Here is a 13,629-nt window from a genome sequence, read left to right as displayed (position 1 = left end):
ACAGCTGTCAGGAGTGTCGAACTCAAACACTCCTATCCAAGCTCTCACACACTTGCTCCTTCACCCGTTGTTTTAGGATGGTTCTTAACTTGGGGTTCTTAACAATGGGCTTAGAGAATCCAGAACCGTCTCCAGATGTAGGAAATATAAGGTGTTTCTGTCCACATACACTGTATTTTTTCCCTTGACCCAGTCTCCATTGCTTTTATAAGATTCTCGCATAGTCAGCAACCCCAGAATGATTAAGGTCACAGCACCAAGGCACTGTTTCTTAAGGTATTCTCCCTGAGTCATCAACATCAACAACAAAACCAGTTAATACTTGTTTAAAAAATGCAACAGTGCTTCCTGGACCTCACCCCAAGTTTTTCAGCTGGACTTTCTGGGTATAGGCAGGAATCTGCATTATTAGCAGCTGTCCCAGGGAATTCTTAACTAGTAATTGCCAATCAGCCTCCATCTTTGTTATCTACAGGTGACATAATGTGAACCTCCAAGTGTGTCTTTAAATGTAGGCCCCTGAGGCTGTGAGTTCTAGAACTCTGGCCACTGTGAGCACGGAGATCATCCAGCCACATAGCAGTTTTCCCACAATAAGGACGGGGTCAGTTCTAAGGTAGCCTCCAGAGCATACAGGACCTAGCTGGTCTTCGCTGGTCTCCTACCCCTTGGGGGCAATGAGCACAGGGAGATCCAGGAATGCCTCCTGCAGCCCTGATCCCCTAGTGTCTTCATCATCTGCCAGGTTATTTCCTGAGCCCAAGCACCCATTCTTGTGCTGCCCGAGCTACCTGTTGAACTTGGAGGCAGCTGCTGGTTATCAGTTTCAGGTAGAAAAAGACCCTTACTGGGCTATTCTGAAAGCTGTCTTGCTTATGGATACACTGGAACAAGTGTCAGCAAACTGTAGCTATAAAGAGCCAGAGAGTAAATATTTTAGGCTTTGTGGGCCATCTGGTCTTTATCTGCCATTGTAGCTCAAAGGCAGTCATGGATAATATGTAAGTGAATGGGCGTGGCCATGTCCTAATGAAGATTGGCACAAAAATGAGAAGGGGGCTAGACTGGGCAAGCCAGCCCTACTTTGCCAACTCCTGCATTGGAGCCTAAATAAATGCCCAATCATCTTCACTTTTTTATAGCAGGGATACATACAGGGGAGCAGTGATGTGAATAATCCAAAGCAAACAAAAATGTCAAGAAAAGCAGCATAAACATCAACATTCCACTCACCCGATATATGGCTTTGGAAAGCATTACACTCTTCTTGTGGCTGCTGATTTAGTTTTCTAATTATGTTTTGCTCAGGATGATATTAATACGGGCTTACACTCTCTGAGTAGATCCCACCTGGGGCTCAGGAGGTGGCTGAGGGTGAATGCAGAGAACAAAGTGAGCAAAGCTGGCCTTGTATTAAAATTAGACACAGGTAATTGAGAAAAGACTGTCTATAATCTGCCAGTGGGAATGAGAGATGCCTCGTGAGTGGCTGAGTGTTTATTAAATTTGAAAATGGCATCTCTTGCCTTCATTTACCTGGTTCCCAAAGGCCTGTGCTCAAGCAGGTGTAAGTCATGAGGGTGGGGCGGCCTCCACTGAGCTAGAGAGGACCATTGCACATTCTAGAGCAGGGAACACGTGGTGGTGGAGAGGATGAACATTTATTGATTGTCTATTATGTGTTAGGCACATTGTGCACTGGTTTACAGATAACAGCTAATATTTTTTGGGCACTTGTTCTTTACTAATTATTTTACATGAATTGTATCACTTAAACTTCCCAGGGGCCCACAAATTAAGTACTATTATTGTGCTCTTTTTACAGAGTACTTGGGTTAAGTAACTTTCTCAAAGTTACAGAATCATTTAAAACATGCATTTGGACTCAATAGGGCACATTTTTAAACATTATGTTAGATTGCTCCCAAACTGTCTATTTCATAGAAAACCTCTTCTTAGGGAGATACCATTAGCTGCACTTCATAAGTGAGAACATAAGTGACTTTCCCACAGCTATACACAGAGTCAGGGGCAGCCCCAGATCCAGGTCTGTCTGACTCCAAGGTCCATATTCCCTTCACTACCACCTGCCACTTGGGGGCCCGGGTGGGGTCATTCACCCACCTAAATCTCCATGTTCTCTCCTGCCAAATTGAGATACTACTGTCTGTCCCGTCTCATTCATAGGACTGATAGTCATTTCAAATAATAATCCTATACTTTCAAAATGATGTACATTAAAAATAATAAAGCACTGAATAATTATAGCTTATTGATTAGAGTTATGAGCTTTGAAGTCTGATAAATCTGGATTCAGGTTCTGAATCTGCCACTTACCAGCTGGGTGTCCTTGACCAAGTTCCTGAGTCTCTCTTGTTTTAAGTGTTTTTATCTGAACAGTTGGTATAATAATAATGATGATGATGATAATAATAATAATAATAATACCACCTATCCCACAAGATTGTTGTGAGGATAAAATGAGACCCTATGGCAGGATGACACCTAAAGACCAAAATTGTGTCATCCCTTCTTAATTTCATATTAGTTAGAAAAATTGAAGAATACAGAGGTATTAGAGTAAGGGACCAAGGACTCTGGAAATACAACTACAACAGAGAAAGAGTGGCTAGAGGCAAAGTCACACCTTTGCCTCCTGATTGGATGGCTCCTTTCTTCTTGTTCTAGATGCATCTATAGCTGTGGTCACATGAATATGTTGGCAGACTCCATCATACTCTATTAAAATAACTTCCCTGGGCTCTACTGGGGGATCCACTTGCATTAATTTAGAAAAATGTACAGAAAGTCTAGGTATACAGCATTTGCAGCAAACTGTGGAATGAGTGCGGAAGCCCAGACTTGGTTTCCCAATACTGGGGAAAAAAAAAGAGGCTATAGACCCAAGTGCCTTGCCTCCTAGTAACTAGCTGGCAGCCTACCCAGACACAAACAAAAGAGATCAGGGATTCCTGTTGACTTATGCAGTCTTTGTCAAAGGTAAAGTAATTGGTCTGAAGACAGAGACCCTGACCTGCAGAGTGTGTTCCAAAGTCTCCTTGCATTGTATTTATAGCACTCCACCCCTATAGAAACAAGATGGTGGTTTGCTTCCCAGGTCAGCTCTTATATGACTGAACTGAGAAACAGTGGCCCTAGAGAAGTAAGCACATCATTAGAACTAACATTAGAGTTTTCAGCCTTTGTTTCTGTGGGGAAATGCATTTAATATTACATAGCAAGACAGAGACATGCAGGTGCAGGGAAGAACTGAATCACCAACTGCAGCAATATCAGCCACTGAGTGCTATGCTTTAGGGAGGCAGGGAAATTACAGAATCAGAGAGCCTGAGATAATACTTAAGAAAACATTAAACAGATGTGAGGCACTTTTGTTATTGCTGCTGTAATGGTGATGATGATGGAGATTATTGGTGACAAGGGCTAAGACACTGACCTTCCACTGCAAACATGGAAGCCACTGCCACCCCGTGTGGGTGGCAGCTTCTCTTTTGAGAAGAGGTGAGGGGAACAGTAATGTGGGATATGCTTCTCCTTCTTGAGGACTTGGGAAGAATTCCCCATACATAAATCCTTTGGTAGCACTGCTGTTGGGAGATGAGCATTTTCCTCAAATGCAGACCACAATTATATCATGGAATACTGACTATGTGCCGGGCATTGTAATTTATATTTATTGTTTTGAGCACTTAGAACTCTGAAAGGTAAATATGACCACTCCTATTTTACTGATTAGGAAATTTAGACCGCATTAGGGTTACTAACTGGCCCAAAGCCACATAAATTATAAGTGACTGAGTTGGTATTAGAGCCCATGACACTTGACTCCAATACAATCCTTTTTCTATTGCATCATAACCCTCTTTCACTAGCCTTTCTCCATTATGTTTTCTTTCTCTATGGGTCAGTTGGAAGAGCCATTTGTCCTGTGCTAAATTAGAGACTGCTGAGTTGTGCTGAAACCTAGTTCCCTTTGACCGATATTCAAGTGTCATCATATGGCCCCCCACACACTCTATTCTGTCAAAGAGCTTGAGGAAAGGATTGCAACATGAGTGTGTTTTATGATAGTCCCTGGTGAAATTAGTGGCCCTGGATAATGTTTCAGGATAATCCTTTAGGTCATTGTTCTATACCCACTTCCTTTACCAGCTGTCAAGGTAGTTCATATCAAATTCTTCTTAATGGGAGGATCCATTTCTACCTCCAATTTGCCCCAACCAATAGATACACATGCATATTTTCACACTGTTTTCAAATGATTCCTTATCAATTAGCCCTTTTGGTTCCCCTTATAATGAAGGAGAAATAAATCCACACATGGAAAGTGAAAAAGATGCAGTTGATAATGCATGGACTATGTCACTTCTGCCTCTGTCTGCAATGTGCTTCCTCTGGTTTTGAAAATTCACAGAAAAAAAAAAATCAATCAATAAACCAATAAAATGGACACCTCATTTCCTCCTAACCCAGAATCTCACAGTTTCTAAAATTATTTCCCTGGATGCAAAGAAAGTAGACATGTCTCTCTATAAGAGCATTTGCATAACCAATTCTAGTTTACGCACCTGCTATTCTAGCAGTGCTCCTATTTACCCCATTTTTCTATAGAGAAAAACATGTTCTGTTCAGAACAGGGTTCTGGTCTGCCTGGAGGCACATGACATCAACTTCTCCCAGTATGATTGCCATTTTAGCCTCAGTTTGATGTAGTTCTCTGTTTCTTGTGCTCTTCTGTTCTTAGGCAACATGTCTTGTATTGAAATATTTTTGTTGTTGCTTGTTTTGTTTTAGTGTGGTGCATTTGTTACAACTGATGAGCCAATAATGATATGTTACTATTAACTAAATCCATAGTTCGCATTAGAATTCACTTTTTGTGTTGTACATTTTATGGGTTTTGACAAATGTATAATGACGTGTGTCCACCAATTACAGTATCATACAGAATAATTTCACTGCTCTAAAAATCCCCTATGCTCTACCTGTTCATCCCTCACTCCTTGTCCCTGAGACCTGGCAATCACTGATCTTTATATTGTCTCCATAGTTTTGCCTTTTCTGGAGTTTTATATAGTTGGAATCATACATTATGTAGCCTTTTCAGATTGCCTTTGAAACCATAGTTTTACTTTATAAACAGTAAAACTAGCTCTCAAATTCACTAGGAATGGTTTACCCATTTGCACTAATTTTGCAAGCTTCCTGGACAAGGCAGCATGGAGAGTACTGATTTTGCTGCTACTACCAATTTCTGGGTCGTTCCAAGAATGTTCTGAAAGGTGAAGTGGTTTGGTATGGAGAGTTGAGTTAATAATTTTCCCCAGTTCCATGATCATTGGCTCACTCAAAGACTCTCATCCTTATTTGATTGATTTTCAAATTAACCCATCCATCCATCCATCCATCCATCCATCCATCCATCCATCTATCCACCGACCCATCTACCCACCCACCCACCCACTGCATTTCATTCTAATCCTATTGTACTGTCCAATCCCACCACCCTAATGTGTTGGATAGGAATCTCTGAATTTTATGTACTCTTGTAAAATATAGAGTTATTGTGTGAATGTTTTACATTTACTTAAATGGCACTGTGCTAATGGCCTCATTCTGTTTTTATATTCTCTAGCTGTAACTGGTAAACAACCTAGTTTGTTGCTTCTTCCCGCTAAATAGTATCCAGATGAACATCCTCCCCACTGGTTTACTGGTTCCTCAATGATGGGCACCTACACTCTTACCAATCCAAACCCCCGCCAGCCATGTGGTGATGAATAATTCAGAAATTTTAACATTTTTTGAGTTAGAAACCCATGAACAGTCATTCATTGTTCTTGACTCAAAACTAACTTTTTGGGGAAGGACCCAGAACCTTCCTTTAACAAATTCAATAACAGATTCCAATCTATAAGGGCTTAAGAAAAAAATGGAATATTTTACTCAGGATTTTATGGCAAGACAAATGTAAGGATGGGCCCTAATTCCTTGCCTGTCCTCTCAAGGCTCCCTCACAACAGCTCTATCTTGGTCTCTTCCCTCTCTCATACCCCCCAATATTTACATCCGTTTTCAAATGTGAAGTGATTTAGGCTCTGGACTCCCCCAGTAAACCTCTACATTCCTCCCCGTTACCTACAAACAAAAGATCCTATTAGGGACTGTCTCCTTTCTAGAGTATATGTGTTGGGGGATGGGATTACACACGGGATCACAGTTATGATTCTTACATGCTGTATGCTTTAGCTTCTTTCTTGCAATAATACAAATACACTAAAAAATTTAAAATGTAATGAACACACAATTAAAAAGGATTAGCATACTGAACACTTATTATTTGCTACTTTTGTCATGCTTTATATAAATCAGCATAGACTCCTCTCTAATCAGCCCAATGAGGAAAACGATATTAATTTCATCTCCTATGTGTACTCTGTTTGTAAATATTTATTATGTGGCAAGCACCTCTATGTTCTGGTGATTTTCATGTGATATTTTATTTAATCCTTAGATTAGACCTTTGAAATTTTTTTAAAACCTGTTTTGTAGGGGCGCCTGGATGGCTCAGTCGGTTAAGCATCTGACTTCGGGTCAGGTCATGATCTCGCGGTCCGCGGGTTCGAGCCCCGTGTCGGGCTCTGTGCTGACAGCTCAGAGCCTAGAGCCTGCTTCAGATTCTGTGTCTCCCTTTCTCTGCTCCTCCCCCATTCATGCTCTATCTCTCTCTGTCTCTCAAAAATAAATAAACGTTAAAAAAAATTAAAAAAAAAACATTTTGTAAATGAAGAGCCTTAGTCCCAGACTGGTGACATACTTTCCCAATCGTGGAAGCACTGTGCCAGAAAGAAGTTGGCCTTCAGACTTGCCTGGGTCTCCTTCACTGCTTAGTGGTTAAAAAGTTTAAAGTAGAATAATCCGTGCAGCAGTGAGGGAAAACATCCCATCCCCCTTTGATACTTGGTAGAATTTAGAACCCAACAGGCACAGATTTTGAGAGCCAAAGAGTACCTTCACCTTATACCAGTGGGATGTTATTGGTAATCTGGGCAAGAAAATTCTTTCTTGGGGGAAAAAAAATAAAGCAAACAAAATTCTTCCTTGGGCAATACTGTTTCTAGCATTAGTTGACATTTAGTATCCCTGGAAGCTGCCCACAAAATGCTAATAAGACTCTTAATTTACTATTACGGTTCAATATATCCTCACAGTTCCAAACCCCACCTCTCCTTTGTTCAGATGAAGAAGCTTGCTCTCAGGGAGATGGAATCACTGCGTCACACAGGATTTCAACTCTGGCTTCTCTTTAGATTCACTCTCTGGTACTTTACAAAAATACCCGTGCCCTGACCCTGTCTCCTACCACATACATTGGAATATCTAGGGGTTAGAGCCAGGACCAGCATCTTTTAAGAGCTGCCAGGTGGCTGAAATGACTTGCAAAGTGGTTAAGACACTGGGCTTTGGTGCCATCCTTTCTAGGTTCAAATCCCAGCTCTTCCATTTACTAGCTGTGCAACTTTGGACAAGTTGCATCATATCTGGCTGCCTAAGCTTTAAAATATTAGTGGTATTTAATTCACAGAATTGTTGTCAGGATTACATGAATTAATATGTGGAAAAGTGGTTAGCAAAGAGTAATAAAATGTCAGCTCTTATTATTATTATTACCGTTATTATTATCATAATAGATCCTGAGTCTCTTTATCTTTTTACTGATGCTCCTTCCCCTAAGATTTCACATATTTTTGGTGGTCTGCCACCACTACAACCCTTGGATGTGCAAATTGAGCCCAAACTGCACATGGAGAATAGGAGGAAGGAGCAAGTATGAAAGGGTCTCCATTAGGTAGATGGAGCAGGTAAGTCCTTCAGGTATTGAATTTCTTTGGATATTACCAGCCTTCTCCAGTGGGACAGAGGGCTCAGTGAATGGCCCTGCAAGGAAGAAAGGTTATTGACATCCATTTGAATGGGGTTGCTTTGTGAAGGACACAGCCTGGTAGCAGGGAAAGAAAGAGGGGCTTGGAAGTCAGACCAGGCCTCAAATTGTGGCTCTCTGCATCTTCCTAGCTGCATCTCCTAACATACCTAGTATATGTTACCTAAACTCCTTGAGTCTCAGTTTCTTTGGTGGAAACAAAACAACCTGCAATGCAGTATTATTGCAAGGATAAAATAAGGGAGTGTGTAATGCTCTTGGCATAGAGAAACTGCTTACTGACATTAGTTCCTTCCCTTCAAATGCTTCTTGGAAGCTGTTCCCACACGCTTCTCACTCTTTTCCTAGCCACCCTGGAGGCTTAAAAACAGAGGAGAGTTAAAGCATGCCATGCTGGACTAAGAAATGCTCAAGGATTCAAGTGGCTTAGGAGAACTGTTTAAGAGATAATGACACTCTCCCAGATACCAAGAGGGAAAAAAACAGGGAGAAAAAATTTGCATAACTCATAAAAGCAATTTTGCTTCATTTACTTGTTAAACTCAATTATTCATTCCACTGCCAGTTTTTAACTGGGCCCACTCTGTGCAATATTATGGGCTATAGTCTGGAGAGAATAGAAAAGAATTTTTGACTTCAGCTCTGGAGCCTAAGCAAAATTCTTGGAAGACGCCATCACATTGGACATAGAGCTTAGAACTCAGAGTGTGCCAATGCCCAGGCCTTTGTGGGTGGGTCTAAATTTTATGTTGAAGAACAGCCTGAAACTGGAATGAAGCAAAGAGCATAAAAAGAAATAATAACAGCTTGAATCCTTGATGTTTGTTTTCCAAATCCCTTTGTCGTATAATATCCTATTTGATCCCAAAATAGTTCTAAGGACACAGCAATTATCATCTTCACGTTACAGAGAAGATACTGACACTCCAAGAAGTTAAACTTATTTGCCCTGGTCATGCAGGACTACCAAGTAACTTCAGATTGAACATCAAATTTAAGGTATCTGACTTTTTAAAAATGTTTATTTATTCTTGAGAGAGAGAGAGAGAGCACGAGCGAGCAAGGGAGAGGCAGACGGAGGGAGACACAGAATCCGAAGCAGGCTCTAAGCTGTCAGCACAGAGCCCGACGTGGGGCTCAAACCCACAAACTGCGAGATCATGACCTGAGCTGAAGTCAGATCCTCAACTGACTGAGCCACCCAGGCACCCCAAGATATCTGACCTTAAACCGTACTACTAGTATTCCTGAGGTTTATAAAACTGCATGAGTTGTGTCAGACACACTTTTTGTTTTATCCACCGAGTAACCCATGCCCCTAGGAACCATGGTGCCCATTCCTACTGTCATTGAACACACCTGAAGTCTGTCATTGACCAGCCCACATTCAGGAGCTTTATAAAATTGAGCTTTGTAAAACTGCATGGATAATGTGAAGACATTAATACCACTCATAAATATTTTCCCATTTATCCTCTGAAAAGATGGGAAAACTGCACTTTCCTGGCTCTTGAAGGCATGACCACGTGACTTGCGTTAGCAAATAAAATGTGGGCAAAATGATATGTGTCATATCTAGGTAAAAGTACTTAACTGCCAGTGAGAGATTCTAGACCAGGAGGCAGCAAACTATGGCCTATAAGCCAAATCCAACCCACTACATGTTTTTGTAAATTAAATTTTATTGAACATAGCCACACTCATTTTTTTTATATATTATCTATGGCTGTTTTCATGCTATAAAAGACAGAGCTGCATAGTTGTGGCAGAGATTTCAAGGTCCGAAAAAGCAAAAATATTTTCTTTCTGGCCCTTTAAGAAAAAGTTTACCAACTTCTGTTCTAGAGAGTTCTTCCCTGCCAGGTCACCTGAAGAGTCTAAGTCTCCCAACAATACAGGTATTAGGTGGCAGAGACTCCTTCAAACTAGATTGCTAGGCTGCTGCATGAATAACAGTAGCCCTAGAGAGTTGTCTGGACCCATTATAGACTTTCACATGTGTTAAAAAGAAGCCTTTGTTGTTTTAGGCAACTGAAATTTTGGACTTTTTTTTTTTTTCACCTTGACATAATCTGGCCTCATCTGACTGATATACAAGTTAGTGAATGCTGGGGATAAAGGAAAAAATACACTGATTAAACTCTGTTAGGGTCAGGATGCATTGAAAAAGTTGGATATTTGGTGATGGAAATGGACATGGTAGGGGCGGATGGGTGTTCCTGCTTTTGGGACTGGCACATCCTGTGATTTTGAAATAGAAACTTCTGGGCCAGAGATTGTGGGTAAGTCTGCATTGTTGATAACTCTGCGTACCAGGTTTAAGGTCAAGGGAGTTTCCAGGTGAAACTCATGGATTAGAAATAGTCATGTTTCTGGGGCGCCTGGGTGGCTCAGCTGGTTAAGTGTCCAACTTCAGCTCGGGTCATGGTCTCACAGTTCGTGAGTTCAAACCCCACAGCCCTGTGCTGTTAGTATGGATCCACTTCCGATCCTCTGTCCCCCCTCTTTCTGCCCTCCTCCACTAGTTCTCTCCACCCCCCTCAAAAAAAAAAATTAAAAAAGAGAGAAAGAAATAGTCATGTTTCCCTAAAAAGTTTTGTAAGTCAAGTTTCTGCATTTTGAGTGTTGATGCATTCAAGACAAGATGGGCTCCTGGTTACGAGCTGTTATATAAAGTAACCGCTCTGCAGGAATGTTCTGCTTCTCAAGATCAACTATCTAACCTCTTACAATGGCTGATGTTCAACACTGAGTGACAGATTAATCCAGGTTGAGGCTAATGTATCTTTGTTGGAAGACAAGGTTTAGTTGGTATTTGCATGTGATTCTAGGTTCCAGTGCAAACTAAATAGGGGCTGGCTGCATTAGTGGTTTTCGAATTCATGCAAGTGAGTAAAAAGGTTCACTCGACAAAGAAATGAGCATTTCTTTGACTTTTAAGTTCAACAAATCTCCAACTCATAGGAATTTCTGTCAGGATACTAGAAGTGGATTTTTATACAATTTGAAGTAAACTCATCAGTTTTCCAGGGACACAGAGCACTTGGATGGAAGAATGATTTTAGATAATAATGTGTCCTGTCCTATTGCATGTAACATGCTTAGAACTAAAAGGCCAAGGGCAAGGTGATTTAGACACAAGATCCTGAATGTGAGCTGGTCAACAACAGACTTCAGGTGTGTTCAACGACAGTAGGAATGGGCACCATGGTTCCTAGGGGCATGGGTACTCAGTGAATAAAACAAAAAATGTGTCTGACACAACTTACAGTGGCCCTCTCCTGGGGGCATTCAAAATATCTACCTTCTCTAACATACACTCCCAGACATTTTCCTGCCTCTAAGGTTGGTCTTAGAAAGGTATGGTCTCAGAAAGTACAGAATAGTTAAGAGGAGGGAGAGGATGTGAGTATATTCATTGGATAAGGCATAGATGAGGAGATATAAACAGGTGGAGGAATAAAATTGGCTCCAAGTGGATCTTGAAGAAAGGTTGCTATTAATCAGTAAAAACAGTGGTGACAGGGACCCTGAACAACCTAGTTAAGACACCCCACAGACAACAGTCCTTCCCTCCATACCTACACTGGTTTATAAAGAGAGAAACCACTCCTCACTACCAACATCCTAGAAATGAGAAAGAAAATAGCTCACTAATTGTTTATAACATACTACAATCTTATCTTAGTCTTAATAACTGAGAACAGCAGAGAATCAAGTAACTATCTTGTGTTACTCTTCTTTACAGAAAAATCATTAATAAACATTTCAGAAGACATGGAGAAATAAGACTCTGGATACTACCAGGGAAGACAACTAGAGATGCAAATTCTTGCCGAGAGAATAGTTGGGATATCTTGTAAATACCGTGGCCTTGTTAACACTCTATTAAACTCAGTTTGATACCAACGGAGGGCTGCTTTTCTTCTTCTCTAATTAGGGTCGTCTTCCTAATTATTATAGAACATCACAAATACCCCCTTTGGGTCAACAGAATGTTCTCCCTACTTTCTTATATTTTATTAATCCACTTTCTTCTGTGCCTGTTCTGAGAATCTAAAATTAGATCATGCATTTGAACTTGGAGACTGCTGGTATCAGACCATAACTGCTGAAGCCAAGTGGGGAGCAGCCTCAGGACGGTGGAATGAGGAGACCAAGGGCTTCTCACAGCATCTATTTGTCTCATGATTCACAAGACAATTCTTGAACTGCTCTGATTTGGGAGGGGCAGGTTCATGTGGGAGAGAGTAAGCACACTTTGCTGCATACTTAATTTCATTAAAAAATGGGAAGCCAAACACACAGCAAAGGGGATGAGAGTCAGGAGGAAAGATCTGGTTTCTATGGCAACTGGAGGAGCACACGCATCATCACAGTGAGAGGTCTGAACTGGGGCAGGAGTGCTGACAGCTTCACCTAAGGCCTGTTCCCATGTTTTCCCTTACCTGGTGGGACCTTTATCAGTTGCCATCTCCCTAAAGTCTTGGCATGAATGGGTATCATGTACCCTCCTGCTAACAGTTAGGGATGGCCTGCCAATATCACGCAGATTTTAATCCTACAGAAGGAGATAGAAGATACACATTTTCTTCAGATTACTTACCAACTCAAGCATCTGGATTAGAGTCCCGGACTGTCACCCCTGTGACCCTGGGGATCCCTCTCCTCATTCTCAGCTCCTAAATGCTTACACACACACACACACACACACACACACACACACACACACACACACAGTGTCTCCACTCTGTGTACATCTATAAACAGCTGCACCCAAATGCATCACCCTCACAGGCATATCTTTTGGTGTTCCCCACAGGAAGTACACAATTCCTCACAGGGAAACCTTTTCAGGCCTCAGCCCATTACATCATAAAATCACCTTTTTGCAGCAGATTCTTTAAGTCAGCAACCTCAATCCAGGCTGCACTTAGAATCACCTATGGTAGTTTAAAAAAATGTTCTGATGCTCAGATTCACCTCTAGATTTGACTCAGTATGGTGCCTAAGCATCAGTAGTTTTCAAACACGTCCCCCCAGTGTGATTCTAATGTGTAGCCAGAGTAGAGTACATTATAGTAATTCAATCAGGGTCAATGTACTTATCACTGTCTGTGTGCTGGGCACTGGGTTGTATTTTAGAGATCTGAAGATGAATAGGGCAGAGTTCCCAGTCCACTGGTGGAAGACAGACATAGAGACAAATAAGTACATGAAGTGTTTGTTGTGTGGGTCCTAGGCTGGTCTGTTCGAGTTAAGTGGGGGAATGTGAGCGCTTGGTTCTATTTAGAGAGGGTCAAGAAAAACATTATAGAAGAGAGGATGATGCCAGACATCAATATGAACAGATGGATAGAGGAGCAGTGTGACAAAAGGCACAGAGGACATAATATGAGAACTAGAGAAGTTGTTACCACTGACAGGCAGGGTTTTGTGAGTAGAGATGAATCTGGATTTGTGAAATGTAAAACACATCAGAAGAAAAGATGCAGGTTAAAGTATGGACATAGAAATGAATTAAAAAATACAAAACAAAACAAAACAAAACAAAAAAAAACAACACAAGAGATATATGGAAATGGTATAAAGGTATAACATGAATGTAACTGGAATCCCAAAAAGGAGAAACAGAGGAGTGGGGAATAAGCAACATTTGAAGAGGT

At 41.1% G+C, this 13,629-nt stretch overlaps 1 long non-coding RNA gene across 1 annotated transcript; it reads left to right on the top strand.

Moving 5' to 3' along the window:
* The first annotated feature begins 615 nt into the window (after nt 1-615).
* LOC109247485 (uncharacterized) lies at nt 616-11,872 on the top strand. The gene is made up of 2 exons (XR_002071754.2): nt 616-830; nt 11,712-11,872. It is a non-coding gene; the product is annotated as an uncharacterized LOC109247485 (long non-coding RNA).
* Nucleotides 11,873-13,629: the final 1,757 nt, after the last annotated feature.

Source organism: Panthera pardus, unplaced genomic scaffold (genome assembly GCF_024362965.1).
Source record: "Panthera pardus isolate Hobbes unplaced genomic scaffold, ASM2436296v1 HiC_scaffold_3, whole genome shotgun sequence".
NCBI lineage: Eukaryota > Metazoa > Chordata > Mammalia > Carnivora > Felidae > Panthera > Panthera pardus.
The sequence above is the reverse complement of the archived record's forward strand: the minus strand, read 5'-3'. Positions and strand labels throughout refer to the sequence as shown.